The sequence below is a fragment of the Hemitrygon akajei genome, chromosome 26 (genome assembly GCF_048418815.1).
Source record: "Hemitrygon akajei chromosome 26, sHemAka1.3, whole genome shotgun sequence".
NCBI lineage: Eukaryota > Metazoa > Chordata > Chondrichthyes > Myliobatiformes > Dasyatidae > Hemitrygon > Hemitrygon akajei.
In genome coordinates this window covers 19,684,300-19,712,229 of record NC_133149.1, presented here as the reverse complement: position 1 = coordinate 19,712,229, position 27,930 = coordinate 19,684,300, and the positions used below count along the sequence as shown (strand labels likewise).

General features: G+C 53.2%; 1 protein-coding gene across 7 annotated transcripts in view; it reads left to right on the top strand.

The window, feature by feature from the left end:
- Window positions 1-27,930, top strand: part of LOC140716780 (CMP-N-acetylneuraminate-beta-galactosamide-alpha-2,3-sialyltransferase 4-like) — a 295,770-nt gene that overhangs the window by 71,299 nt on the left and 196,541 nt on the right. The window lies entirely within an intron of this gene.

Here is a 27,930-nt window from a genome sequence, read left to right as displayed (position 1 = left end):
GGGAGGAGGTCTGTATTAGCGTGTGCATGAGACAGAGAGAGGGAGGAGGTCTGTATTAGCGTGTGTGTGAGTGAGGGGGAGGAGGTCTGTATTAGCGTGTGCGTGAGTGAGAGGGAGGAGGTCTGTATTAGCGTGTGAGTGAGAGAGAGGGAGGAGGTCTGTATTAGCGTGTGAGTGAGAGAGGGAGGAGGTCTGTATTAGCGTGTGTGTGAGTGAGAGGGAGGAGGTCTGTATTAGCGTGTGAGTGAGAGAGAGGGAGGAGGTCTGTATTAGCGTGTGCGTGAGTGAGAGGGAGGAGGTCTGTATTAGCGTGACAGAGAGAGAGAAAGGGAGGAGGTCTGTATTAGCGTGTGCAAGAGAAAGAGAGAGGGAGGAGGTCTGTATTAGCGTGTGTGTGAGTGAGGGGGAGGAGGTCTGTATTAGCGTGTGCGTGAGTGAGAGGGAGGAGGTCTGTATTAGCGTGTGAGTGAGAGAGAGGGAGGAGGTCTGTATTAGCGTGAGAGAGAGGGAGGAGGTCTGTATTAGCGTGTGTGAGAGAGAGGGAGGAGGTCTGTATTAGCGTGTGCGTGAGGGAGAGGGAGGAGGTCTGTATTAGCGTGAGAGGGAGGGAGGAGGTCTGTATTAGCGTGTGTGAGAGAGAGGGAGGAGGTCTGTATTAGCGTGAGAGAGAGGGAGGAGGACTGTATTAGCGTGTGAGTGAGAGGGAGGGAGGAGGTCTGTATTAGCGTGTGAGTGAGAGAGGGAGGAGGTCTGTATTAGCGTGTGAGTGAGAGAGGGAGGAGGTCTGTATTAGCGTGTGAGTGAGAGAGAGGGAGGAGGTCTGTATTAGCGTGTGAGTGAGAGAGAGGGAGGAGGTCTGTATTAGCGTGTGCGTGAGGGAGAGGGAGGAGGTCTGTATTAGTGTGAGTGTGAATGAGAGGGGGAGGAGGTCTGTATTAGCGTGTGCGTGAGAGAGAGGGAGGAGGTCTGTATTAGCGTGTGAGAGAGAGGGGGGAGGTCTGAATTAGCGTGTGCGAGAGAGGGAGGAGGTCTGTATTAGCGTGTGCGTGAGAGAGAGAGGGAGGAGGTCTGTATTAGCGTGTGCGTGAGAGAGAGAGGGAGGAGGTCTGTATTAGCATGTGAGAGAGAAAGGGAGGAGGTCTGTATTAGTGTGTGCGTGAGAGGGAGAGAGGGAGGAGGTCTGTATTAGCGTGTGTGTGTGTGAGAGAGAGGGGGAGGAGGTCTGTATTAGCGTGTGCGTGAGGGAGAGAGTGAGGAGGTCTATTAGTGTGTGTGTGAGAGGGAGAGAGGGAGGAGGTCTGTATTAGCATGTGTGTGCGTGAGAGAGAGGGAGGAGGTCTGTATTAGCGTGTGAGTGAGAGAGAGGGGGGAGGTCTGTATATGCGTGTGAGTGACAGAGAGAGAGGGAGGAGGACTGTATTAGCGTGTAAGTGAGAGAGAGGGAGGAGGTCTGTATTAGCGTGTGCGTGAGAGAGGGAGGAGGTCTGTATTAGCGTGTGCGTGAGGGAGAGAGGGAGGGGGTCTGTATTAGCGTGTGCGTGAGGGAGAGAGGGAAGAGGTCTGTATTAGCGTGTGAGTGAGAGAGAGGGAGGTGGTCTGTATTAGCGTGTGCGTGAGTGAGAGGGAGGAGGTCTGTATTAGCGTGACAGAGAGAGAGAAAGGGAGGAGGTCTGTATTAGCGTGTGCATGAGACAGAGAGAGGGAGGAGGTCTGTATTAGCGTGTGTGTGAGTGAGGGGGAGGAGGTCTGTATTAGCGTGTGCGTGAGTGAGAGGGAGGAGGTCTGTATTAGCGTGTGAGTGAGAGAGAGGGAGGAGGTCTGTATTAGCGTGTGAGTGAGAGAGGGAGGAGGTCTGTATTAGCGTGTGTGTGAGTGAGAGGGAGGAGGTCTGTATTAGCGTGTGAGTGAGAGAGAGGGAGGAGGTCTGTATTAGCGTGTGCGTGAGTGAGAGGGAGGAGGTCTGTATTAGCGTGACAGAGAGAGAGAAAGGGAGGAGGTCTGTATTAGCGTGTGCAAGAGAAAGAGAGAGGGAGGAGGTCTGTATTAGCGTGTGTGTGAGTGAGGGGGAGGAGGTCTGTATTAGCGTGTGCGTGAGTGAGAGGGAGGAGGTCTGTATTAGCGTGTGAGTGAGAGAGAGGGAGGAGGTCTGTATTAGCGTGTGAGTGAGAGAGGGAGGAGGTCTGTATTAGCGTGTGCGTGAGTGAGAGGGAGGAGGTCTGTATTAGCGTGAGAGAGAGGGAGGAGGACTGTATTAGCTTGTGTTCGTGAGAGAGGGAGGAGGTCTGTATTAGCGTGTGCGTGAGGGAGAGAGGGAGGAGGTCTGTATTAGCGTGTGCGTGAGGGAGAGAGGGAGGAGGTCTGTATTAGCGTGTGCGTGAGAAAGAGAGAGGGAGGAGGTCTGTATTAGTGTGAGTGTGAATGAGAGGGGGAGGAGGTCTGTATTAGCGTGAGAGAGAGGGAGGAGGTCTGTATTAGCGTGTGTGAGAGAGAGGGAGGAGGTCTGTATTAGCGTGAGAGAGAGGGAGGAGGACTGTATTAGCGTGTGAGTGAGAGGGAGGGAGGAGGTCTGTATTAGCGTGTGAGTGAGAGAGAGGGAGGAGGTCTGTATTAGCGTGTGAGTGAGAGAGGGAGGAGGTCTGTATTAGCGTGTGAGTGAGAGAGGGAGGAGGTCTGTATTAGCGTGTGCGTGAGGGAGAGGGAGGAGGTCTGTATTAGCGTGTGAGAGAGAGGGGGGAGGTCTGAATTAGCGTGTGAGAGAGAGGGAGGAGGTCTGTATTAGCGTGTGCCTGAGAGAGAGAGGGAGGAGGTCTGTATTAGCGTGTGCGTGAGAGAGAGAGGGAGGAGGTCTGTATTAGCATGTGAGAGAGAGAGGGAGGAGGTCTGTATTAGTGTGTGCGTGAGAGGGAGAGAGGGAGGAGGTCTGTATTAGCGTGTGTGTGTGTGAGAGAGAGGGGGAGGAGGTCTGTATTAGCGTGTGCGTGAGGGAGAGAGTGAGGAGGTCTATTAGTGTGTGTGTGAGAGGGAGAGAGGGAGGAGGTCTGTATTAGCATGTGTGTGCGTGAGAGAGAGGGAGGAGGTCTGTATTAGCGTGTGAGTGAGAGAGAGGGAGGAGGTCTGTATTAGTGTGTGTGCGTGAGAGAGAGGGAGGAGGTCTGTATTAGTGTGTGTGTGCGTGAGAGAGGGAGGAGGTCTGTATTAGCGTGTGAGTGAGAGAGAGGGAGGAGGTCTGTATATGCGTGTGAGTGAGAGAGAGGGAGGAGGTCTGTATTAGCGTGTGAGTGAGAGAGAGGGAGGAGGTCTGTGTTAGTGTGTGAGAGAGAGGGAGGAGGACTGTATTAGCGTGTGAGTGAGAGAGAGGGAGGAGGTCTGTATATGCGTGTGAGTGAGAGAGAGAGAGGGAGGAGGTCTGTATTAGCGTGTGCGTGAGTGAGAGGGAGGAGGTCTGTATTAGCGTGTGCGTGAGGGCGAGAGGGAGGAGGTCTGTATTAGCGTGTGCCTGAGTGAGAGGGAGGAGGTCTGTATTAGCGTGTGCGTGAGTGAGAGGGAGGAGGTCTGTATTAGCGTGTGCGTGAGAGAGAGAGGGAGGTCTGTATTAGCGTGTGTGTGAGTGAGGGGGAGGAGGTCTGTATTAGCGTGTGTTTGAGAGAGGGAGGAGGTCTGTATTAGCATGTGAGAGGGAGAGAGGGAGGAGGTCTGTGTTAGTGTGTGTGTGCGTGAGAGAGGGAGGAGGTCTGTATTAGCGTGTGTGTGAGTGAGAGGGAGGAGGTCTGTATTAGCGTGTGTGTGAGTGAGAGGGAGGAGGTCTGTATTAGCGTGTGTGTGAGAGAGAGAGAGGGAGGAGGTCTGTGTTAGCGTGTGCGTGAGAGGGAGAGAGGGAGGAGGTCTGTATTAGTGTGTGCGTGAGAGGGAGGAGGTCTGTATTAGTGTGTGTGTGCGTGAGAGAGAGGGAGGAGGTCTGTATTAGCGTGTGCATGAGAAAGAGAGAGAGGGAGGTCTGTATTAGCGTGTGAGTGAGAGAGAGGGAGGAGGTCTGTATTAGTGTGTGAGAGAGAGGGAGGAGGTCTGTATTAGCGTGTGCGTGAGGGAGAGAGGGAGGAGGTCTGTATTAGCGTGTGAGTGAGAGAGAGAGAGGGAGGAGGTCTGTGTTAGCCTGTGCGTGAGAGGGAGAGAGGGAGGAGGTCTGTATTAGTGTGTGCGTGAGAGGGAGGAGGTCTGTATTAGTGTGTGTGTGCGTGAGAGAGAGGGAGGAGGTCTGTATTAGCGTGTGCATGAGAAAGAGCGAGAGGGAGGTCTGTATTAGCGTGTGAGTGAGAGAGAGGGAGGAGGTCTGTATTAGTGTGTGAGAGAGAGGGAGGAGGTCTGTATTAGCGTGTGCGTGAGAGAGAGGGAGGAGGTCTGTATTAGTGTGTGCGTGAGAGGGAGGAGGTCTGTATTAGTGTGTGTGTGCGTGAGAGAGAGGGAGGAGGTCTGTATTAGCGTGTGCATGAGAAAGAGAGAGAGGGAGGTCTGTATTAGCGTGTGAGTGAGAGAGAGGGAGGAGGTCTGTATTAGTGTGTGAGAGAGAGGGAGGAGGTCTGTATTAGCGTGTGCGTGAGGGAGAGAGGGAGGAGGTCTGTATTAGCGTGTGAGTGAGAGAGAGGGAGGAGGTCTGTATTAGCGTGAGAGAGAGAGAGAGGGAGGAGGTCTGTATTAGTGTGTGAGAGAGAGGGAGGAGGACCGTATTAGCGTGTGAGAGAGAGAGGGAGGAGGTCTGTATTAGCGTGTGCGTGAGAGAGGGAGGACGTCTGTATTAGCATGTGCGTGAGTGAGAGGGAGGAGGTCTGTATTAGTGTGTGAGAGAGAGGGAGGAGGTCTGTATTAGCGTGTGCGTGAGGGAGAGAGGGAGGAGGTCTGTATTAGCGTGTGAGTGAGAGAGAGGGAGGAGGTCTGTATTAGCGTGAGAGTGAGAGAGAGGGAGGAGGTCTGTGTTAGTGTGTGAGAGAGAGGGAGGAGGACCATATTAGCGTGTGAGAGAGAGAGGGAGGAGGTCTGTATTAGCGTGTGCGTGAGAGAGGGAGGACGTCTGTATTAGCATGTGCGTGAGTGAGAGGGAGGAGGTCTGTATTAGCATGAGAGAGAGAGAGAGGGAGGAGGTCTGTATTAGCGTGAGAGAGAGGGAGGAGGACTGTATTAGCGTGTGAGTGAGAGAGGGAGGAGGTCTGTATTAGCGTGTGCGTGAGGGAGAGAGGGAGGAGGTCTGTATTAGCGTGTGCGTGAGGGAGAGAGGGAGGAGGTCTGTATTAGCGCGTGCGTGAGAGAGGGAGGAGGTCTGTATTAGCGTGTGCGTGAGGGAGAGAAGGAGGAGGTCTGTATTAGCGTGTGCATGAGGGAGAGAGGGAGGAGGTCTGTATTAGCGTGTGCGTGAGGGAGAGAAGGAGGAGGTCTGTATTAGCGTGTGTGTGAGTGAGGGGGAGGAGGTCTGTATTAGCGTGTGTTTGAGAGAGGGAGGAGGTCTGTATTAGCGTGTGCGTGAGGGAGAGGGAGGAGGTCTGTATTAGCGTGTGAGTGAGAGAGAGGGAGGAGGTCTGTATTAGCGTGTGAGTGAGAGAGAGGGAGGAGGTCTGTATTAGCGTGTGAGTGAGAGAGAGGGAGGAGGTCTGTATTAGCGTGTGTGAGAGAGAGGGAGGAGGTCTGTATTAGCGTTTGCATGAGAGAGAGAGGGAGGAGGTCTGTATTAGCGTGTGTGTGAGAGAGGGAGGGAGGAGGTCTGTATTAGCGTGTGCCTGAGAGAGAGAGGGAGGAGGTCTGTATTAGTGTGTGTGTGAGAGAGAGAGGGAGGAGGTCTGTATTAGTGTGTGAGAGAGAGAGGGAGGAGGTCTGTATTAGTGTGTGCGTGAGAGGGAGGACGTCTGTATTAGCGTGTGAGTGAGAGAGAGGGAGGAGTTCTGTATTAGCGTGTGAGTGAGAGAGAGGGAGGAGGTCTGTATTAGTGTGTGAGTGAGAGAGAGGGAGGAGGACTGTATTAGCGTGTGAGAGAGAGGGAGGAGGTCTGTATTAGTGTGTGTGTGAATGAGAGAGGGAGGAGGTCTGTATTAGTGTGTGCGTGAGAGGGAGGACGTCTGTATTAGCGTGTGAGTGAGAGAGAGGGAGGAGGTCTGTATTAGCGTGTGTGTGCGTGAGAGAGAGGGAGGAGGTCTGTATTAGCGTGTGAGTGAGAGAGAGGGAGGAGGTCTGTATTAGTGTGTGAGAGAGAGAGAGGGAGGACGACTGTATTAGCGTGTGCGTGAGAGAGGGAGGAGGTCTGTATTAGCGTGTGAGTGAGAGAGAGGGAGGAGGTCTGTATATGCGTGTGAGAGAGAGGGAGGAGGTCTGTATTAGCGTGTGAGTGAGAGAGAGGGAGGAGGTCTGTATATGCGTGTGAGAGAGAGGGAGGAGGTCTGTATTAGCGTGTGCCTGAGAGAGAGAGGGAGGAGATCTGTATTAGTGTGTGTGTGAGAGAGAGAGGGAGGAGGTCTGTATTAGCGTGTGTGTGAGAGAGAGAGGGAGGAGGTCTGTATTAGTGTGTGCGTGAGAGGGAGGACGTCTGTATTAGCGTGTGAGTGAGAGAGAGGGAGGAGGTCTGTATTAGCGTGTGTGTGCGTGAGAGAGAGGGAGGAGGTCTGTATTAGCGTGTGAGTGAGAGAGAGGGAGGAGGTCTGTATTAGTGTGTGAGAGAGAGAGAGGGAGGATGACTGTATTAGCGTGTGTGTGAGAGAGAGGGAGGAGGTCTATATTAGCGTGTGTGTGCGTGAGAGAGGGAGGAGGTCTGTATTAGCGTGTGAGTGAGAGAGAGGGAGGAGGTCTGTATTAGCGTGTGAGTGAGAGAGAGGGAGGAGGTCTGTATTAGCGTGTGAGTGAGAGAGAGGGAGGAGGTCTGTATTAGCGTGTGAGTGAGAGAGAGGGAGGAGGTCTGTATTAGCGTGTGCGTGAGAGGGAGAGAGGGAGGAGGTCTGTATTAGTGTGTGTGTGCGTGAGAGAGGGAGGAGGTCTGTATTAGCGTGTGAGTGAGAGAGAGGGAGGAGGTCTGTATTAGCGTGTGAGTGAGAGAGAGGGAGGAGGTCTGTATTAGCGTGTGCGTGAGAGGGAGAGAGGGAGGAGGTCTGTATTAGTGTGTGTGTGAGAGGGAGAGAGGGAGGAGGTCTGTATTAGTGTGAGTGAGAGAGAGGGAGGAGGTCTGTATTAGCGTGTGAGTGAGAGAGAGGGAGGAGGTCTGTATTAGTGAGTGAGAGAGAGGGAGGAGGTCTGTATTAGTGTGTGAGAGAGAGAGAGGGAGGAGGTCTGTATTCGCGTGTGCGTGAGAGAGGGAGGAGGTCTGTATTAGCGTGTGAGTGTGAGAGAGGGAGGAGGTCTGTATTAGTGAGTGAGTGAGAGAGAGGGAGGAGGTCTGTATTAGTGTGTGAGAGAGAGAGAGGGAGGAGGTCTGTATTCGCGTGTGCGTGAGAGAGGGAGGAGGTCTGTATTACCGTGTGTGTGAGTGAGAGGGAGGAGGTCTGTATTAGCGTGTGAGTGAGAGAGAGGGAGGATGTCTGTATTAGCGTGTGAGATGAGAGAGAGGGAGGAGGTCTGTATTAGCGTGTGAGTGAGAGAGAGGGAGGAGGTCTGTATTAGCGTGTGTGTGAGTGAGAGGGAGGAGGTCTGTATTAGTGTGTGAGTGAGAGAGAGAGGGAGGAGATCTGTATTAGTGTGTGAGTGAGAGAGGGAGGAGGTCTGTATTAGCGTGTGCGTGAGGGAGAGAGGGAGGAGGTCTGTATTAGCGTGAGAGAGAGAGAGAGAGAGGGAGGAGGTCTGTATTAGTGTGTGAGTGAGAGAGAGGGAGGAGGTCTGTATTAGTGTGTGAGTGAGAGAGAGGGAGGAGGTCTGTATTAGCGTGTGAGTGAGAGAGAGGGAGGAGGTCTATGTTAGTGTGTGAGAGAGAGGGAGGAGGACTGTATTAGCGTGTGAGAGAGAGAGGGAGGAGGTCTGTATTAGCGTGTGCGTGAGAGAGGGAGGATGTCTGTATTAGCGTGTGCGTGAGTGAGCGGGAGGAGGTCTGTATTAGCGTGAGAGAGAGAGAGAGGGAGGAGGACTGTATTAGCGTGTGAGTGAGAGAGAGGGAGGAGGTCTGTATTAGTGTGTGTGAGAGGGAGAGAGGGAGGAGGTCTGTATTAGCGTGTGCGTGAGGGAGAGAGGGAGGAGGTCTGTATTAGCGTGTGCGTGAGAAAGAGAGAGGGAGGAGGTCTGTATTAGTGTGAGTGTGAATGAGAGGGGGAGGAGGTCTGTATTAGCGTGTGCGTGAGGGAGAGGGAGGAGGTCTGTATTAGCGTGTGAGTGAGAGAGAGGGAGGAGGTCTGTATTAGCGTGTGCGTGAGAAAGAGAGAGGGAGGAGGTCTGTATTAGCGTGTGCGTGAGAAAGAGAGAGGGAGGAGGTCTGTATTAGTGTGAGTGTTAATGAGAGGGGGAGGAGGTCTGTATTAGTGTGTGTGTGAGAGAGAGGGAGGAGGTCTGTATTACCGTGTGAGAGAGAGAGGGAGGAGGTCTGTATTAGCGTGTGAGTGAGAGAGAGGGAGGAGGTCTGTATTAGCGCGTGTGTGAGAGAGAGGGAGGAGGTCTGTATTAGCGTGAGAGAGAGAGAGAGAGGGAGGAGGTCTGTATTACCGTGTGAGAGAGAGAGGGAGGAGGTCTGTATTAGCGTGTGCGTGAGAGAGGGAGGAGGTCTGTATTAGCGTGTGAGTGAGAGAGAGGGAGGAGGTCTGTATTAGCGTGTGCGTGAGTGAGAGGGAGGAGGTCTGTATTAGCGTGAGAGAGAGAGAGAGGGAGGTCTGTATTAGCGTGTGAGTGAGAGAGAGGGAGGAGGTCTGTATTAGCGTGTGTGTGAGAGAGGGAGAGGGAGGAGGTCTGTATTAGCGTGTGAGTGAGAGAGAGGGAGGAGGTCTGTGTTAGCGTGAGAGAGAGAGAGAGGGAGGTCTGTATTAGCGTGTGAGTGAGAGAGGGGGAGGAGGTCTGTATTAGCGTGTGAGTGAGAGAGAGGGAGGAGGTCTGTATTAGCGTGTGTGTGAATGAGAGAGGGAGGAGGTCTGTATTAGCGTGTGAGTGAGAGAGGGGGAGGAGGTCTGTATTAGCGTGTGAGTGAGAGAGAGGGAGGAGGTCTGTATTAGCGTGTGTGTGAATGAGAGAGGGAGGAGGTCTGTATTAGCGTGTGAGTGAGAGAGGGAGGAGGTCTGTATTAGCGTGTGCGTGAGGGAGAGAGGGAGGAGGTCTGTATTAGCGTGTGCGTGAGTGAGAGGGAGGAGGTCTGTATTAGCGTGTGAGAGAGAGAGAGGGAGGAGGACTGTATTAGCGTGTGTTCGTGAGAGAGGGAGGAGGTCTGTATTAGCGTGTGCGTGAGAGAGAGAGGGAGGAAGTCTGTATTAGCGTGTGCGTGAGGGAGAGAGGGAGGAGGTCTGTATTAGCCTGTGCATGAGGGAGAGAGGGAGGAGGTCTGTATTAGCGTGTGCGTGAGAAAGAGAGAGGGAGGAGGTCTGTATTAGCGTGTGAGTGAGAGAGAGGGAGGAGGTCTGTATTAGCGTGTGAGAGAGAGGGAGGAGGTCTGTATTAGTGTGAGTGTGAATGAGAGGGGGAGGAGGTCTGTATTAGCGTGTGTGTGAGTGAGGGGGGAGGTCTGTATTAGTGTGTGAGAGAGAGAGGGAGGAGGATAGTATTAGCGTGTGTTCGTGAGAGAGGGAGGAGGTCTGTATTAGCGTGTGCGTGAGAGAGGGAGGAGGTCTGTATTAGCGTGTGAGTGAGAGAGAGGGAGGAGGTCTGTATTAGCGTGTGAGTGAGAAAGAGAGAGGGGGGAGGTCTGTATTAGTGTGTGAGAGAGAGAGGGAGGAGGTCTGTATAGCGTGTGTGTGTGAGAGAGAGAGGGGGAGGAGGTCTGTATTAGCGTGTGCGTGAGAGGGAGAGAGTGAGGAGTTCTGTATTAGTGTGTGTGAGAGGGAGAGAGGGAGGAGGTCTGTATTAGCGTGTGTGTGAGTGAGAGAGAGGGAGGAGGTCTGTATTAGCGTGTGTGTGCGTGAGAGAGGGAGGAGGTCTGTAGTAGCGTGTGAGTGAGAGAGAGGGAGGAGGTCTGTATTAGCGTGTGTGTGAGAGAGAGAGAGGGAGGAGGTCTGTGTTAGTGTGTGCGTGAGAGGGAGAGAGGGAGGAGGTCTGTATTAGTGTGTGTGTGCGTGAGAGAGGGAGGAGGTCTGTATTAGTGTGTGAGTGAGAGAGAGGGAGGAGGTCTGTATTACCGTGTGAGTGAGTGAGAGGGAGGAGGTCTGTATTAGCGTGTGTGTGAGTGAGAGGGAGGAGGTCTGTATTAGCGTGTGTGTGAGAGAGAGAGAGAGGGAGGAGGTCTGTGTTAGCGTGTGCGTGAGAGGGAGAGAGGGAGGAGGTCTGTATTAGTGTGTGCGTGAGAGGGAGAGAGGGAAGAGGTCTGTATTAGTGTGTGTGTGCGTGAGAGAGAGGGAGGAGGTCTGTATTAGCGTGTGCATGAGAAAGAGAGAGAGGGAGGTCTGTATTAGCGTGTGAGTGAGAGAGAGGGAGGAAGTCTGTATTAGTGTGTGAGAGAGAGGGAGGACGACTGTATTAGCGTGTGCGTGAGAGAGAGAGAGGAGGTCTGTATTAGCGTGTGAGTGAGGGAGAGGGAGGAGGTCTGTATTAGCGTGTGAGTGAGAGAGAGGGAGGAGGTCTGTATTAGCGTGTGAGTGAGAGAGAGGGAGGAGGTCTGTATTAGTGTGTGAGAGAGAGGGAGGACGACTGTATTAGCGTGTGCGTGAGAGAGGGAGGAGGTCTGTATTAGCGTGACAGAGAGAGAGAGGGAGGAGGTCTGTATTAGCGTGTGCGTGAGGGAGAGAGGGAGGAGGTCTGTATTAGCGTGACAGAGAGAGAGAGGGAGGAGGTCTGTATTAGCGTGTGAGTGAGAGAGAGGGAGGAGGTCTGTGTTAGTGTGTGAGAGAGGGAGGACGACTGTATTAGCGTGTGAGAGAGAGAGGGAGGACGTCTGTATTAGCATGTGCGTGAGTGAGAGGGAGGAGGTCTGTATTAGCGTGTGAGAGAGAGAGGGAGGAGGTCTGTATTAGCATGTGCGTGAGTGAGAGGGAGGAGGTCTGTATTAGCGTGAGAGAGAGAGAGAGGGAGGAGGTCTGTATTAGTGAGTGAGAGAGAGGGAGGAGGACTGTATTAGCGTGTGAGTGAGAGAGAGGGAGGAGGACTGTATTAGCGTGTGCGTGAGGGAGAGAGGGAGGAGGTCTGTATTAGCGTGTGCGTGAGAAAGAGAGAGGGAGGAGGTCTGTATTAGCGTGAGAGAGAGAGAGAGGGAGGTCTGTATTAGCGTGTGAGTGAGAGAGAGGGAGGAGGTCTGTATTAGCGTGTGAGTGAGAGAGAGGGAGGAGGTCTGTGTTAGTGTGTGAGAGAGAGGGAGGAGGACTGTATTAGCGTGTGAGTGAGAGAGGGAGGTGGTCTGTATTAGCGTGTGCGAGAGGGAGAGAGGGAGGAGGTCTGTATTAGCGTGAGAGAGAGGGAGAGAGGGAGGAGGTCTGTATTAGCGTGTGCGTGAGAAAGAGAGAGGGAGGAGGTCTGTATTAGTGTGAGTGTGAATGAGAGGGGGAGGAGGTCTGTATTAGCGTGTGTGTGAGTGAGGGGGAGGAGGTCTGTATTAGCGTGTGTTTGAGAGAGGGAGGAGGTCTGTATTAGCGTGTGCGTGAGGGAGAGGGAGGAGGTCTGTATTAGCGTGTGTGAGAGAGAGGGAGGAGGTCTGTATTAGCGTGAGAGAGAGGGAGGAGGACTGTATTAGCGTGTGAGTGAGAGAGAGGGAGGAGGTCCGTATTAGCGTGTGAGTGAGAGAGGGAGGAGGTCTGTATTAGCGTGTGAGTGAGAGAGAGGGAGGAGGTCTGTATTAGCGTGTGCGTGAGAAAGAGAGAGGGAGGAGGTCTGTATTAGTGTGAGTGTGAATGAGAGGGGGAGGAGGTCTGTATTAGCGTGTGTGTGAGTGAGGGGGGAGGTCTGTATTAGTGTGTGTGTGAGTGAGGGGGGAGGTCTGTATTAGTGTGTGAGAGAGAGAGGGAGGAGGACAGTATTAGCGTGTGTTCGTGAGAGAGGGAGGAGGTCTGTATTAGCGTGTGCGTGAGAGAGGGAGGAGGTCTGTATTAGCGTGTGAGTGAGAGAGAGAGAGGGGGGAGGTCTGTATTAGTGTGTGAGAGAGAGAGGGAGGAGGACAGTATTAGCGTGTGCGTGAGAGAGCGAGGAGGTCTGTATTAGCGTGTGCGTGAGGGAGAAGGTCTGTTTTAGCGTGTGCGTGAGGGAGAGAGGGAGGAGGTCTGTATTAGTGTGTGCGTGAGAAAGAGAGAGGGAGGAGGTCTGTATTAGTGTGAGTGTGAATGAGAGGGGGAGGAGGTCTGTATTAGCGTGTGTGTGAGTGAGGGGGAGGAGGTCTTTATTAGCGTGTGTTTGAGAGAGTGAGGAGGTCTGTATTAGCGTGTGCGTGAGGGAGAGGGAGGAGGTCTGTATTAGCGTGTGTGAGAGAGAGGGAGGAGGTCTGTATTAGCGTGTGCGTGAGGGAGAGGGAGGAGGTCTGTATTAGCGTGTGAGAGAGAGGGGCGAGGTCTGAATTAGCGTGTGAGAGAGAGGGAGGAGGTCTGTATTAGCATGTGAGTGAGAGAGAGGGAGGAGGTCTGTATTAGCGTGTGCCTGAGAGAGAGAGGGAGGAGGTCTGTATTAGCGTGTGCGTGAGAGAGAGAGGGAGGAGGTCTGTATTAGCGTGTGCGTGAGAGAGAGAGGGAGGAGGTCTGTATTAGTGTGTGCGTGAGAGGGAGAGAGGGAGGAGGTCTGTATTAGCGTGTGTGTGTGTGAGAGAGAGAGGGAGGACGTCTGTATTAGCGTGTGCGTGAGAGGGAGAGAGTGAGGAGGTCTATTAGTGTGTGTGTGAGAGGGAGAGAGGGAGGAGGTCTGTTTTAGCATGTGTGTGCGTGAGAGAGAGGGAGGAGGTCTGTATTAGCGTGTGTGCGTGAGAGAGAGGGAGGAGGTCTGTATTAGTGTGTGTGTGCGTGAGAGAGGGAAGAGGTCTGTATTAGCGTGTGAGTGAGAGAGAGGGAGGAGGTCTGTATATGCGTGTGAGTGAGAGAGAGGGAGGAGGTCTGTATTAGCGTGTGAGTGAGAGAGAGGGAGGAGGTCTGTATTAGTGTGTGTGCGTGAGAGAGAGGGAGGAGGTCTGTATATGCGTGTGAGTGAGAGGGAGAGAGGGAGGAGGTCTGTATTAGCGTGTGAGTGAGAGAGAGGGAGGAGGTCTGTATTAGCGTGTGCGTGAGGGAGAGAGGGAGGAGGTCTGTATTAGCGTGTGCGTGAGTGAGAGGGAGGAGGTCTGTATTAGCGTGAGAGAGAGAGAGAGGGAGGTCTGTATTAGCGTGTGAGTGAGAGAGAGGGAGGAGGTCTGTATTAGCGTGTGAGTGAGAGAGGGAGGAGGTCTGTGTTAGTGTGTGAGAGAGAGGGAGGAGGTCTGTATTAGCGTGTGAGTGAGAGAGGGAGGAGGTCTGTATTAGCTCGTGCGTGAGGGAGAGAGGGAGTAGGTCTGTATTAGCGTGTGCGTGAGTGAGAGGGAGGAGGTCTGTATTAGCGTGTGCATGAGAGAGAGAGAGGGAGGAGGTTTGTATTAGCGTGTGTGAGAGGGAGGGAGGAGTTCTGTATTAGCGTGAGAGAGAGGGAGGTCTGTATTAGCGTGTGCATGAGAGAGAGAGAGAGGGAGGAGGTCTGTATTAGCGTGTGTGTGAGTGAGAGGGGGAGGAGGTCTGTATTAGCATGTGTGTGAGTGAGGGGGAGGAGGTCTGTATTAGCGTGTGTTTGAGAGAGAGGGAGGAGGTCTGTTTTACTGTGTGAGAGAGAGGGAGGAGGTTTGTATTAGCGTGTGTGTGAGTGAGAGGGAGGAGGTCTGTATTAGTGTGTGCGTGAGAGAGAGAGGGAGGTCTGTATTAGTGTGTGTGAGTGAGAGAGAGGGAGGAGGTCTGTATTAGCGTGTGAGAGAGGGAGGAGGTCTGTATTAGCGTGTGAGTGAGAGAGAGGGAGGAGGTCTGTATTAGCGTGTGAGAGAGAGGGAGGAGGTCTGTATTAGCGTGTGAGTGAGAGAGAGGGAGGAGGTCTGTATTAGCGTGTGAGAGAGGGAGGAGGTCTGTATTAGCGTGTGAGTGAGAGAGAGGGAGGAGGTCTGTATTAGCATGAGAGAGGGAGGAGGTCTGTATTAGCGTGTGAGTGAGAGAGAGGGAGGAGGTCTGTATTAGCGTGTGAGAGAGAGAGGGAGGAAGTCTGTATTAGCGTGTGCGTGAGGGAGAGAGGGAGGAGGTCTGTATTAGCGTGTGCATGAGGGAGAGAGGGAGGAGGTCTGTATTAGCGTGTGCGTGAGAAAGAGAGAGGGAGGAGGTCTGTATTAGCGTGTGAGAGAGGGAGGAGGTCTGTATTAGCGTGTGAGTGAGAGAGAGGGAGGAGGTCTGTATTAGCATGTGAGAGAGAGCGAGGAGGTCTGTATTAGCGTGTGCGTGAGAAAGAGAGAGGGAGGAGGTCTGTATTAGTGTGTGCGTGAGAAAGAGAGAGGGAGGAGGTCTGTATTAGTGTGAGTGTGAATGAGAGGGGGAGGAGGTCTGTATTAGCGTGTGTGTGAGTGAGGGGGGAGGTCTGTATTAGTGTGTGAGAGAGAGAGGGAGGAGGACAGTATTAGCGTGTGTTCGTGAGAGAGGGAGGAGGTCTGTATTAGCGTGTGCGTGAGAGAGGGAGGAGGTCTGTATTAGCGTGTGAGTGAGAGAGAGGGAGGAGGTCTGTATTAGCGTGTGCGTGAGAAAGAGAGAGGGGGGAGGTCTGTATTAGTGTGTGAGAGAGAGAGGGAGGAGGTCTGTATTAGCGTGTGTGTGTGAGAGAGAGAGGGGGAGGAGGTCTGTATTAGCGTGTGCGTGAGAGGGAGAGAGTGAGGAGTTCTGTATTAGTGTGTGTGAGAGGGAGAGAGGGAGGAGGTCTGTATTAGCGTGTATGTGACTGAGAGAGAGGGAGGAGGTCTGTATTAGCGTGTGTGTGCGTGAGAGAGGGAGGAGGTCTGTAGTAGCGTGTGAGTGAGAGAGAGGGAGTAGGTCTGTATTAGTGTGTGTGTGAGAGAGAGAGAGGGAGGAGGTCTGTGTTAGTGTGTGCGTGAGAGGGAGAGAGGGAGGAGGTCTGTGTTAGTGTGTGCGTGAGAGGGAGAGAGGGAGGAGGTCTGTATTAGTGTGTGAGTGAGAGAGAGGGAGGAGGTCTGTATTAGCGTGTGTGTGAGAGAGAGAGAGGGAGGAGGTCTGTGTTAGCGTGTGCGTGAGAGGGAGAGAGGGAGGAGGTCTGTATTAGTGTGTGCGTGAGAGGGAGAGAGGGAAGAGGTCTGTATTAGTGTGTGCGTGAGAGAGAGGGAGGAGGTCTGTATTAGCGTGTGCGTGAGGGAGAGAAGGAGGAGGTCTGTATTAGTGTGTGAGTGAGAGAGAGGGAGGAGGTCTGTATTAGCGTGTGCGTGAGAAAGAGAGAGGGGGGAGGTCTGTATTAGTGTGTGAGAGAGAGAGGGAGGAGGTCTGTATTAGCGTGTGTGTGTGAGAGAGAGAGGGGGAGGAGGTCTGTATTAGCGTGTGCGTGAGAGGGAGAGAGTGAGGAGTTCTGTATTAGTGTGTGTGAGAGGGAGAGAGGGAGGAGGTCTGTATTAGCGTGTATGTGACTGAGAGAGAGGGAGGAGGTCTGTATTAGCGTGTGTGTGCGTGAGAGAGGGAGGAGGTCTGTAGTAGCGTGTGAGTGAGAGAGAGGGAGTAGGTCTGTATTAGTGTGTGTGTGAGAGAGAGAGAGGGAGGAGGTCTGTGTTAGTGTGTGCGTGAGAGGGAGAGAGGGAGGAGGTCTGTATTAGTGTGTGTGTGCGTGAGAGAGGGAGGAGGTCTGTATTAGTGTGTGAGTGAGAGAGAGGGAGGAGGTCTGTATTAGCGTGTGTGTGAGAGAGAGAGAGGGAGGAGGTCTGTGTTAGCGTGTGCGTGAGAGGGAGAGAGGGAGGAGGTCTGTATTAGTGTGTGCGTGAGAGGGAGAGAGGGAAGAGGTCTGTATTAGTGTGTGCGTGAGAGAGAGGGAGGAGGTCTGTATTAGCGTGTGCGTGAGGGAGAGAAGGAGGAGGTCTGTATTAGCGTGTGCATGAGGGAGAGAGGGAGGAGGTCTGTATTAGCGTGTGCGTGAGGGAGAGGGAGGAGGTCTGTATTAGCGTGTGTGTGAGAGAGAGAGAGGGAGGAGGTCTGTATTAGCGTGTGCGTGAGAGAGAGGGAGGAGGTCTGTATTAGCGTGTGCATGAGAAAGAGAGAGAGGGAGGTCTGTATTAGCGTGTGAGTGAGAGAGAGGGAGGAGGTCTGTATTAGTGTGTGAGAGAGAGGGAGGACGACTGTATTAGCGTGTGCGTGAGTGAGAGGGAGGAGGTTTGTATTAGCGTGTGAGTGAGAGAGAGGGAGGAGGTCTGTATTAGCGTGTGAGTGAGAGAGAGGGAGGAGGTCTGTATTAGTGTGTGAGAGAGAGGGAGGACGACTGTATTAGCGTGTGCGTGAGAGGGAGGAGGTCTGTATTAGCATGTGCGTGAGGGAGAGAGGGAGGAGGTCTGTATTAGCGTGAGAGAGAGAGAGAGCGAGGAGGTCTGTATTAGCGTGTGAGTGAGAGAGAGGGAGGAGGTCTGTGTTAGTGTGTGAGAGAGGGAGGAGGACTCTATTAGCGTGTGAGAGAGAGAGGGAGGACGTCTGTATTAGCATGAGCGTGAGTGAGAGGGAGGAGGTCTGTATTAGCGTGTGAGAGAGAGAGGGAGGACGTCTGTATTAGCATGTGCGTGAGTGAGAGGGAGGAGGTCTGTATTAGCGTGAGAGAGAGAGAGAGGGAGGAGGTCTGTATTAGTGAGTGAGAGAGAGGGAGGAGGACTGTATTAGCGTGTGAGTGAGAGAGAGGGAGGAGGTCTGTATTAGCGTGTGAGTGAGAGAGAGGGAGGAGGACTGTATTAGCGTGTGCGTGAGGGAGAGAGGGAGGAGGTCTGTATTAGCGTGTGCGTGAGAAAGAGAGAGGGAGGAGGTCTGTATTAGTGTGAGTGTGAATGAGAGGGGGAGGAGGTCTGTATTAGCGTGTGTGTGAGTGAGGGGGAGGAGGTCTGTATTAGCGTGTGCGTGAGGGAGAGGGAGGAGGTCTGTATTAGCGTGAGAGAGAGAGAGGGAGGAGGTCTGTATTAGTGTGTGAGTGAGAGAGAGGGAGGAGGTCTGTATTAGCGTGTGAGTGAGAGAGAGGGAGGAGGTCTGTATTAGTGTGTGCGTGAGAGGGAGGACGTCTGTATTAGCGTGTGAGTGAGAGAGAGGGAGGAGGTCTGTATTAGCGTGTGTGTGCGTGAGAGAGAGGGAGGAGGTCTGTATTAGCGTGTGAGTGAGAGAGAGGGAGGAGGTCTGTATTAGTGTGTGAGAGAGAGAGAGGGAGGATGACTGTATTAGCGTGTGTGTGAGAGAGAGGGAGGAGGTCTATATTAGCGTGTGTGTGCGTGAGAGAGGGAGGAGGTCTGTATTAGCGTGTGAGTGAGAGAGAGGGAGGAGGTCTGTATTAGCGTGTGAGTGAGAGAGAGGGAGGAGGTCTGTATTAGCGTGTGAGTGAGAGAGAGGGAGGAGGTCTGTATTAGCGTGTGAGTGAGAGAGAGGGAGGAGGTCTGTATTAGCGTGTGCGTGAGAGGGAGAGAGGGAGGAGGTCTGTATTAGTGTGTGTGTGCGTGAGAGAGGGAGGAGGTCTGTATTAGCGTGTGAGTGAGAGAGAGGGAGGAGGTCTGTATTAGCGTGTGAGTGAGAGAGAGGGAGGAGGTCTGTATTAGCGTGTGCGTGAGAGGGAGAGAGGGAGGAGGTCTGTATTAGTGTGTGTGTGAGAGGGAGAGAGGGAGGAGGTCTGTATTAGTGTGAGTGAGAGAGAGGGAGGAGGTCTGTATTAGCGTGTGAGTGAGAGAGAGGGAGGAGGTCTGTATTAGTGAGTGAGAGAGAGGGAGGAGGTCTGTATTAGTGTGTGAGAGAGAGAGAGGGAGGAGGTCTGTATTCGCGTGTGCGTGAGAGAGGGAGGAGGTCTGTATTAGCGTGTGAGTGTGAGAGAGGGAGGAGGTCTGTATTAGTGAGTGAGTGAGAGAGAGGGAGGAGGTCTGTATTAGTGTGTGAGAGAGAGAGAGGGAGGAGGTCTGTATTCGCGTGTGCGTGAGAGAGGGAGGAGGTCTGTATTACCGTGTGTGTGAGTGAGAGGGAGGAGGTCTGTATTAGCGTGTGAGTGAGAGAGAGGGAGGATGTCTGTATTAGCGTGTGAGATGAGAGAGAGGGAGGAGGTCTGTATTAGCGTGTGAGTGAGAGAGAGGGAGGAGGTCTGTATTAGCGTGTGTGTGAGTGAGAGGGAGGAGGTCTGTATTAGTGTGTGAGTGAGAGAGAGAGGGAGGAGATCTGTATTAGTGTGTGAGTGAGAGAGGGAGGAGGTCTGTATTAGCGTGTGCGTGAGGGAGAGAGGGAGGAGGTCTGTATTAGCGTGAGAGAGAGAGAGAGAGAGGGAGGAGGTCTGTATTAGTGTGTGAGTGAGAGAGAGGGAGGAGGTCTGTATTAGTGTGTGAGTGAGAGAGAGGGAGGAGGTCTGTATTAGCGTGTGAGTGAGAGAGAGGGAGGAGGTCTATGTTAGTGTGTGAGAGAGAGGGAGGAGGACTGTATTAGCGTGTGAGAGAGAGAGGGAGGAGGTCTGTATTAGCGTGTGCGTGAGAGAGGGAGGATGTCTGTATTAGCGTGTGCGTGAGTGAGCGGGAGGAGGTCTGTATTAGCGTGAGAGAGAGAGAGAGGGAGGAGGACTGTATTAGCGTGTGAGTGAGAGAGAGGGAGGAGGTCTGTATTAGTGTGTGTGAGAGGGAGAGAGGGAGGAGGTCTGTATTAGCGTGTGCGTGAGGGAGAGAGGGAGGAGGTCTGTATTAGCGTGTGCGTGAGAAAGAGAGAGGGAGGAGGTCTGTATTAGTGTGAGTGTGAATGAGAGGGGGAGGAGGTCTGTATTAGCGTGTGCGTGAGGGAGAGGGAGGAGGTCTGTATTAGCGTGTGAGTGAGAGAGAGGGAGGAGGTCTGTATTAGCGTGTGCGTGAGAAAGAGAGAGGGAGGAGGTCTGTATTAGCGTGTGCGTGAGAAAGAGAGAGGGAGGAGGTCTGTATTAGTGTGAGTGTTAATGAGAGGGGGAGGAGGTCTGTATTAGTGTGTGTGTGAGAGAGAGGGAGGAGGTCTGTATTACCGTGTGAGAGAGAGAGGGAGGAGGTCTGTATTAGCGTGTGAGTGAGAGAGAGGGAGGAGGTCTGTATTAGCGCGTGTGTGAGAGAGAGGGAGGAGGTCTGTATTAGCGTGAGAGAGAGAGAGAGAGGGAGGAGGTCTGTATTACCGTGTGAGAGAGAGAGGGAGGAGGTCTGTATTAGCGTGTGCGTGAGAGAGGGAGGAGGTCTGTATTAGCGTGTGAGTGAGAGAGAGGGAGGAGGTCTGTATTAGCGTGTGCGTGAGTGAGAGGGAGGAGGTCTGTATTAGCGTGAGAGAGAGAGAGAGGGAGGTCTGTATTAGCGTGTGAGTGAGAGAGAGGGAGGAGGTCTGTATTAGCGTGTGTGTGAGAGAGGGAGAGGGAGGAGGTCTGTATTAGCGTGTGAGTGAGAGAGAGGGAGGAGGTCTGTGTTAGCGTGAGAGAGAGAGAGAGGGAGGTCTGTATTAGCGTGTGAGTGAGAGAGGGGGAGGAGGTCTGTATTAGCGTGTGAGTGAGAGAGAGGGAGGAGGTCTGTATTAGCGTGTGTGTGAATGAGAGAGGGAGGAGGTCTGTATTAGCGTGTGAGTGAGAGAGGGGGAGGAGGTCTGTATTAGCGTGTGAGTGAGAGAGAGGGAGGAGGTCTGTATTAGCGTGTGTGTGAATGAGAGAGGGAGGAGGTCTGTATTAGCGTGTGAGTGAGAGAGGGAGGAGGTCTGTATTAGCGTGTGCGTGAGGGAGAGAGGGAGGAGGTCTGTATTAGCGTGTGCGTGAGTGAGAGGGAGGAGGTCTGTATTAGCGTGTGAGAGAGAGAGAGGGAGGAGGACTGTATTAGCGTGTGTTCGTGAGAGAGGGAGGAGGTCTGTATTAGCGTGTGCGTGAGAGAGAGAGGGAGGAAGTCTGTATTAGCGTGTGCGTGAGGGAGAGAGGGAGGAGGTCTGTATTAGCCTGTGCATGAGGGAGAGAGGGAGGAGGTCTGTATTAGCGTGTGCGTGAGAAAGAGAGAGGGAGGAGGTCTGTATTAGCGTGTGAGTGAGAGAGAGGGAGGAGGTCTGTATTAGCGTGTGAGAGAGAGGGAGGAGGTCTGTATTAGTGTGAGTGTGAATGAGAGGGGGAGGAGGTCTGTATTAGCGTGTGTGTGAGTGAGGGGGGAGGTCTGTATTAGTGTGTGAGAGAGAGAGGGAGGAGGATAGTATTAGCGTGTGTTCGTGAGAGAGGGAGGAGGTCTGTATTAGCGTGTGCGTGAGAGAGGGAGGAGGTCTGTATTAGCGTGTGAGTGAGAGAGAGGGAGGAGGTCTGTATTAGCGTGTGAGTGAGAAAGAGAGAGGGGGGAGGTCTGTATTAGTGTGTGAGAGAGAGAGGGAGGAGGTCTGTATAGCGTGTGTGTGTGAGAGAGAGAGGGGGAGGAGGTCTGTATTAGCGTGTGCGTGAGAGGGAGAGAGTGAGGAGTTCTGTATTAGTGTGTGTGAGAGGGAGAGAGGGAGGAGGTCTGTATTAGCGTGTGTGTGAGTGAGAGAGAGGGAGGAGGTCTGTATTAGCGTGTGTGTGCGTGAGAGAGGGAGGAGGTCTGTAGTAGCGTGTGAGTGAGAGAGAGGGAGGAGGTCTGTATTAGCGTGTGTGTGAGAGAGAGAGAGGGAGGAGGTCTGTGTTAGTGTGTGCGTGAGAGGGAGAGAGGGAGGAGGTCTGTATTAGTGTGTGTGTGCGTGAGAGAGGGAGGAGGTCTGTATTAGTGTGTGAGTGAGAGAGAGGGAGGAGGTCTGTATTACCGTGTGAGTGAGTGAGAGGGAGGAGGTCTGTATTAGCGTGTGTGTGAGTGAGAGGGAGGAGGTCTGTATTAGCGTGTGTGTGAGAGAGAGAGAGAGGGAGGAGGTCTGTGTTAGCGTGTGCGTGAGAGGGAGAGAGGGAGGAGGTCTGTATTAGTGTGTGCGTGAGAGGGAGAGAGGGAAGAGGTCTGTATTAGTGTGTGTGTGCGTGAGAGAGAGGGAGGAGGTCTGTATTAGCGTGTGCATGAGAAAGAGAGAGAGGGAGGTCTGTATTAGCGTGTGAGTGAGAGAGAGGGAGGAAGTCTGTATTAGTGTGTGAGAGAGAGGGAGGACGACTGTATTAGCGTGTGCGTGAGAGAGAGAGAGGAGGTCTGTATTAGCGTGTGAGTGAGGGAGAGGGAGGAGGTCTGTATTAGCGTGTGAGTGAGAGAGAGGGAGGAGGTCTGTATTAGCGTGTGAGTGAGAGAGAGGGAGGAGGTCTGTATTAGTGTGTGAGAGAGAGGGAGGACGACTGTATTAGCGTGTGCGTGAGAGAGGGAGGAGGTCTGTATTAGCGTGACAGAGAGAGAGAGGGAGGAGGTCTGTATTAGCGTGTGCGTGAGGGAGAGAGGGAGGAGGTCTGTATTAGCGTGACAGAGAGAGAGAGGGAGGAGGTCTGTATTAGCGTGTGAGTGAGAGAGAGGGAGGAGGTCTGTGTTAGTGTGTGAGAGAGGGAGGACGACTGTATTAGCGTGTGAGAGAGAGAGGGAGGACGTCTGTATTAGCATGTGCGTGAGTGAGAGGGAGGAGGTCTGTATTAGCGTGTGAGAGAGAGAGGGAGGAGGTCTGTATTAGCATGTGCGTGAGTGAGAGGGAGGAGGTCTGTATTAGCGTGAGAGAGAGAGAGAGGGAGGAGGTCTGTATTAGTGAGTGAGAGAGAGGGAGGAGGACTGTATTAGCGTGTGAGTGAGAGAGAGGGAGGAGGACTGTATTAGCGTGTGCGTGAGGGAGAGAGGGAGGAGGTCTGTATTAGCGTGTGCGTGAGAAAGAGAGAGGGAGGAGGTCTGTATTAGCGTGAGAGAGAGAGAGAGGGAGGTCTGTATTAGCGTGTGAGTGAGAGAGAGGGAGGAGGTCTGTATTAGCGTGTGAGTGAGAGAGAGGGAGGAGGTCTGTGTTAGTGTGTGAGAGAGAGGGAGGAGGACTGTATTAGCGTGTGAGTGAGAGAGGGAGGTGGTCTGTATTAGCGTGTGCGAGAGGGAGAGAGGGAGGAGGTCTGTATTAGCGTGAGAGAGAGGGAGAGAGGGAGGAGGTCTGTATTAGCGTGTGCGTGAGAAAGAGAGAGGGAGGAGGTCTGTATTAGTGTGAGTGTGAATGAGAGGGGGAGGAGGTCTGTATTAGCGTGTGTGTGAGTGAGGGGGAGGAGGTCTGTATTAGCGTGTGTTTGAGAGAGGGAGGAGGTCTGTATTAGCGTGTGCGTGAGGGAGAGGGAGGAGGTCTGTATTAGCGTGTGTGAGAGAGAGGGAGGAGGTCTGTATTAGCGTGAGAGAGAGGGAGGAGGACTGTATTAGCGTGTGAGTGAGAGAGAGGGAGGAGGTCCGTATTAGCGTGTGAGTGAGAGAGGGAGGAGGTCTGTATTAGCGTGTGAGTGAGAGAGAGGGAGGAGGTCTGTATTAGCGTGTGCGTGAGAAAGAGAGAGGGAGGAGGTCTGTATTAGTGTGAGTGTGAATGAGAGGGGGAGGAGGTCTGTATTAGCGTGTGTGTGAGTGAGGGGGGAGGTCTGTATTAGTGTGTGTGTGAGTGAGGGGGGAGGTCTGTATTAGTGTGTGAGAGAGAGAGGGAGGAGGACAGTATTAGCGTGTGTTCGTGAGAGAGGGAGGAGGTCTGTATTAGCGTGTGCGTGAGAGAGGGAGGAGGTCTGTATTAGCGTGTGAGTGAGAGAGAGAGAGGGGGGAGGTCTGTATTAGTGTGTGAGAGAGAGAGGGAGGAGGACAGTATTAGCGTGTGCGTGAGAGAGCGAGGAGGTCTGTATTAGCGTGTGCGTGAGGGAGAAGGTCTGTTTTAGCGTGTGCGTGAGGGAGAGAGGGAGGAGGTCTGTATTAGTGTGTGCGTGAGAAAGAGAGAGGGAGGAGGTCTGTATTAGTGTGAGTGTGAATGAGAGGGGGAGGAGGTCTGTATTAGCGTGTGTGTGAGTGAGGGGGAGGAGGTCTTTATTAGCGTGTGTTTGAGAGAGTGAGGAGGTCTGTATTAGCGTGTGCGTGAGGGAGAGGGAGGAGGTCTGTATTAGCGTGTGTGAGAGAGAGGGAGGAGGTCTGTATTAGCGTGTGCGTGAGGGAGAGGGAGGAGGTCTGTATTAGCGTGTGAGAGAGAGGGGCGAGGTCTGAATTAGCGTGTGAGAGAGAGGGAGGAGGTCTGTATTAGCATGTGAGTGAGAGAGAGGGAGGAGGTCTGTATTAGCGTGTGCCTGAGAGAGAGAGGGAGGAGGTCTGTATTCGCGTGTGCGTGAGAGAGAGAGGGAGGAGGTCTGTATTAGCGTGTGCGTGAGAGAGAGAGGGAGGAGGTCTGTATTAGTGTGTGCGTGAGAGGGAGAGAGGGAGGAGGTCTGTATTAGCGTGTGTGTGTGTGAGAGAGAGAGGGAGGACGTCTGTATTAGCGTGTGCGTGAGAGGGAGAGAGTGAGGAGGTCTATTAGTGTGTGTGTGAGAGGGAGAGAGGGAGGAGGTCTGTTTTAGCATGTGTGTGCGTGAGAGAGAGGGAGGAGGTCTGTATTAGCGTGTGTGCGTGAGAGAGAGGGAGGAGGTCTGTATTAGTGTGTGTGTGCGTGAGAGAGGGAAGAGGTCTGTATTAGCGTGTGAGTGAGAGAGAGGGAGGAGGTCTGTATATGCGTGTGAGTGAGAGAGAGGGAGGAGGTCTGTATTAGCGTGTGAGTGAGAGAGAGGGAGGAGGTCTGTATTAGTGTGTGTGCGTGAGAGAGAGGGAGGAGGTCTGTATATGCGTGTGAGTGAGAGGGAGAGAGGGAGGAGGTCTGTATTAGCGTGTGAGTGAGAGAGAGGGAGGAGGTCTGTATTAGCGTGTGCGTGAGGGAGAGAGGGAGGAGGTCTGTATTAGCGTGTGCGTGAGTGAGAGGGAGGAGGTCTGTATTAGCGTGAGAGAGAGAGAGAGGGAGGTCTGTATTAGCGTGTGAGTGAGAGAGAGGGAGGAGGTCTGTATTAGCGTGTGAGTGAGAGAGGGAGGAGGTCTGTGTTAGTGTGTGAGAGAGAGGGAGGAGGTCTGTATTAGCGTGTGAGTGAGAGAGGGAGGAGGTCTGTATTAGCTCGTGCGTGAGGGAGAGAGGGAGTAGGTCTGTATTAGCGTGTGCGTGAGTGAGAGGGAGGAGGTCTGTATTAGCGTGTGCATGAGAGAGAGAGAGGGAGGAGGTTTGTATTAGCGTGTGTGAGAGGGAGGGAGGAGTTCTGTATTAGCGTGAGAGAGAGGGAGGTCTGTATTAGCGTGTGCATGAGAGAGAGAGAGAGGGAGGAGGTCTGTATTAGCGTGTGTGTGAGTGAGAGGGGGAGGAGGTCTGTATTAGCATGTGTGTGAGTGAGGGGGAGGAGGTCTGTATTAGCGTGTGTTTGAGAGAGAGGGAGGAGGTCTGTTTTACTGTGTGAGAGAGAGGGAGGAGGTTTGTATTAGCGTGTGTGTGAGTGAGAGGGAGGAGGTCTGTATTAGTGTGTGCGTGAGAGAGAGAGGGAGGTCTGTATTAGTGTGTGTGAGTGAGAGAGAGGGAGGAGGTCTGTATTAGCGTGTGAGAGAGGGAGGAGGTCTGTATTAGCGTGTGAGTGAGAGAGAGGGAGGAGGTCTGTATTAGCGTGTGAGAGAGAGGGAGGAGGTCTGTATTAGCGTGTGAGTGAGAGAGAGGGAGGAGGTCTGTATTAGCGTGTGAGAGAGGGAGGAGGTCTGTATTAGCGTGTGAGTGAGAGAGAGGGAGGAGGTCTGTATTAGCATGAGAGAGGGAGGAGGTCTGTATTAGCGTGTGAGTGAGAGAGAGGGAGGAGGTCTGTATTAGCGTGTGAGAGAGAGAGGGAGGAAGTCTGTATTAGCGTGTGCGTGAGGGAGAGAGGGAGGAGGTCTGTATTAGCGTGTGCATGAGGGAGAGAGGGAGGAGGTCTGTATTAGCGTGTGCGTGAGAAAGAGAGAGGGAGGAGGTCTGTATTAGCGTGTGAGAGAGGGAGGAGGTCTGTATTAGCGTGTGAGTGAGAGAGAGGGAGGAGGTCTGTATTAGCATGTGAGAGAGAGCGAGGAGGTCTGTATTAGCGTGTGCGTGAGAAAGAGAGAGGGAGGAGGTCTGTATTAGTGTGTGCGTGAGAAAGAGAGAGGGAGGAGGTCTGTATTAGTGTGAGTGTGAATGAGAGGGGGAGGAGGTCTGTATTAGCGTGTGTGTGAGTGAGGGGGGAGGTCTGTATTAGTGTGTGAGAGAGAGAGGGAGGAGGACAGTATTAGCGTGTGTTCGTGAGAGAGGGAGGAGGTCTGTATTAGCGTGTGCGTGAGAGAGGGAGGAGGTCTGTATTAGCGTGTGAGTGAGAGAGAGGGAGGAGGTCTGTATTAGCGTGTGCGTGAGAAAGAGAGAGGGGGGAGGTCTGTATTAGTGTGTGAGAGAGAGAGGGAGGAGGTCTGTATTAGCGTGTGTGTGTGAGAGAGAGAGGGGGAGGAGGTCTGTATTAGCGTGTGCGTGAGAGGGAGAGAGTGAGGAGTTCTGTATTAGTGTGTGTGAGAGGGAGAGAGGGAGGAGGTCTGTATTAGCGTGTATGTGACTGAGAGAGAGGGAGGAGGTCTGTATTAGCGTGTGTGTGCGTGAGAGAGGGAGGAGGTCTGTAGTAGCGTGTGAGTGAGAGAGAGGGAGTAGGTCTGTATTAGTGTGTGTGTGAGAGAGAGAGAGGGAGGAGGTCTGTGTTAGTGTGTGCGTGAGAGGGAGAGAGGGAGGAGGTCTGTGTTAGTGTGTGCGTGAGAGGGAGAGAGGGAGGAGGTCTGTATTAGTGTGTGAGTGAGAGAGAGGGAGGAGGTCTGTATTAGCGTGTGTGTGAGAGAGAGAGAGGGAGGAGGTCTGTGTTAGCGTGTGCGTGAGAGGGAGAGAGGGAGGAGGTCTGTATTAGTGTGTGCGTGAGAGGGAGAGAGGGAAGAGGTCTGTATTAGTGTGTGCGTGAGAGAGAGGGAGGAGGTCTGTATTAGCGTGTGCGTGAGGGAGAGAAGGAGGAGGTCTGTATTAGTGTGTGAGTGAGAGAGAGGGAGGAGGTCTGTATTAGCGTGTGCGTGAGAAAGAGAGAGGGGGGAGGTCTGTATTAGTGTGTGAGAGAGAGAGGGAGGAGGTCTGTATTAGCGTGTGTGTGTGAGAGAGAGAGGGGGAGGAGGTCTGTATTAGCGTGTGCGTGAGAGGGAGAGAGTGAGGAGTTCTGTATTAGTGTGTGTGAGAGGGAGAGAGGGAGGAGGTCTGTATTAGCGTGTATGTGACTGAGAGAGAGGGAGGAGGTCTGTATTAGCGTGTGTGTGCGTGAGAGAGGGAGGAGGTCTGTAGTAGCGTGTGAGTGAGAGAGAGGGAGTAGGTCTGTATTAGTGTGTGTGTGAGAGAGAGAGAGGGAGGAGGTCTGTGTTAGTGTGTGCGTGAGAGGGAGAGAGGGAGGAGGTCTGTATTAGTGTGTGTGTGCGTGAGAGAGGGAGGAGGTCTGTATTAGTGTGTGAGTGAGAGAGAGGGAGGAGGTCTGTATTAGCGTGTGTGTGAGAGAGAGAGAGGGAGGAGGTCTGTGTTAGCGTGTGCGTGAGAGGGAGAGAGGGAGGAGGTCTGTATTAGTGTGTGCGTGAGAGGGAGAGAGGGAAGAGGTCTGTATTAGTGTGTGCGTGAGAGAGAGGGAGGAGGTCTGTATTAGCGTGTGCGTGAGGGAGAGAAGGAGGAGGTCTGTATTAGCGTGTGCATGAGGGAGAGAGGGAGGAGGTCTGTATTAGCGTGTGCGTGAGGGAGAGGGAGGAGGTCTGTATTAGCGTGTGTGTGAGAGAGAGAGAGGGAGGAGGTCTGTATTAGCGTGTGCGTGAGAGAGAGGGAGGAGGTCTGTATTAGCGTGTGCATGAGAAAGAGAGAGAGGGAGGTCTGTATTAGCGTGTGAGTGAGAGAGAGGGAGGAGGTCTGTATTAGTGTGTGAGAGAGAGGGAGGACGACTGTATTAGCGTGTGCGTGAGTGAGAGGGAGGAGGTTTGTATTAGCGTGTGAGTGAGAGAGAGGGAGGAGGTCTGTATTAGCGTGTGAGTGAGAGAGAGGGAGGAGGTCTGTATTAGTGTGTGAGAGAGAGGGAGGACGACTGTATTAGCGTGTGCGTGAGAGGGAGGAGGTCTGTATTAGCATGTGCGTGAGGGAGAGAGGGAGGAGGTCTGTATTAGCGTGAGAGAGAGAGAGAGCGAGGAGGTCTGTATTAGCGTGTGAGTGAGAGAGAGGGAGGAGGTCTGTGTTAGTGTGTGAGAGAGGGAGGAGGACTCTATTAGCGTGTGAGAGAGAGAGGGAGGACGTCTGTATTAGCATGAGCGTGAGTGAGAGGGAGGAGGTCTGTATTAGCGTGTGAGAGAGAGAGGGAGGACGTCTGTATTAGCATGTGCGTGAGTGAGAGGGAGGAGGTCTGTATTAGCGTGAGAGAGAGAGAGAGGGAGGAGGTCTGTATTAGTGAGTGAGAGAGAGGGAGGAGGACTGTATTAGCGTGTGAGTGAGAGAGAGGGAGGAGGTCTGTATTAGCGTGTGAGTGAGAGAGAGGGAGGAGGACTGTATTAGCGTGTGCGTGAGGGAGAGAGGGAGGAGGTCTGTATTAGCGTGTGCGTGAGAAAGAGAGAGGGAGGAGGTCTGTATTAGTGTGAGTGTGAATGAGAGGGGGAGGAGGTCTGTATTAGCGTGTGTGTGAGTGAGG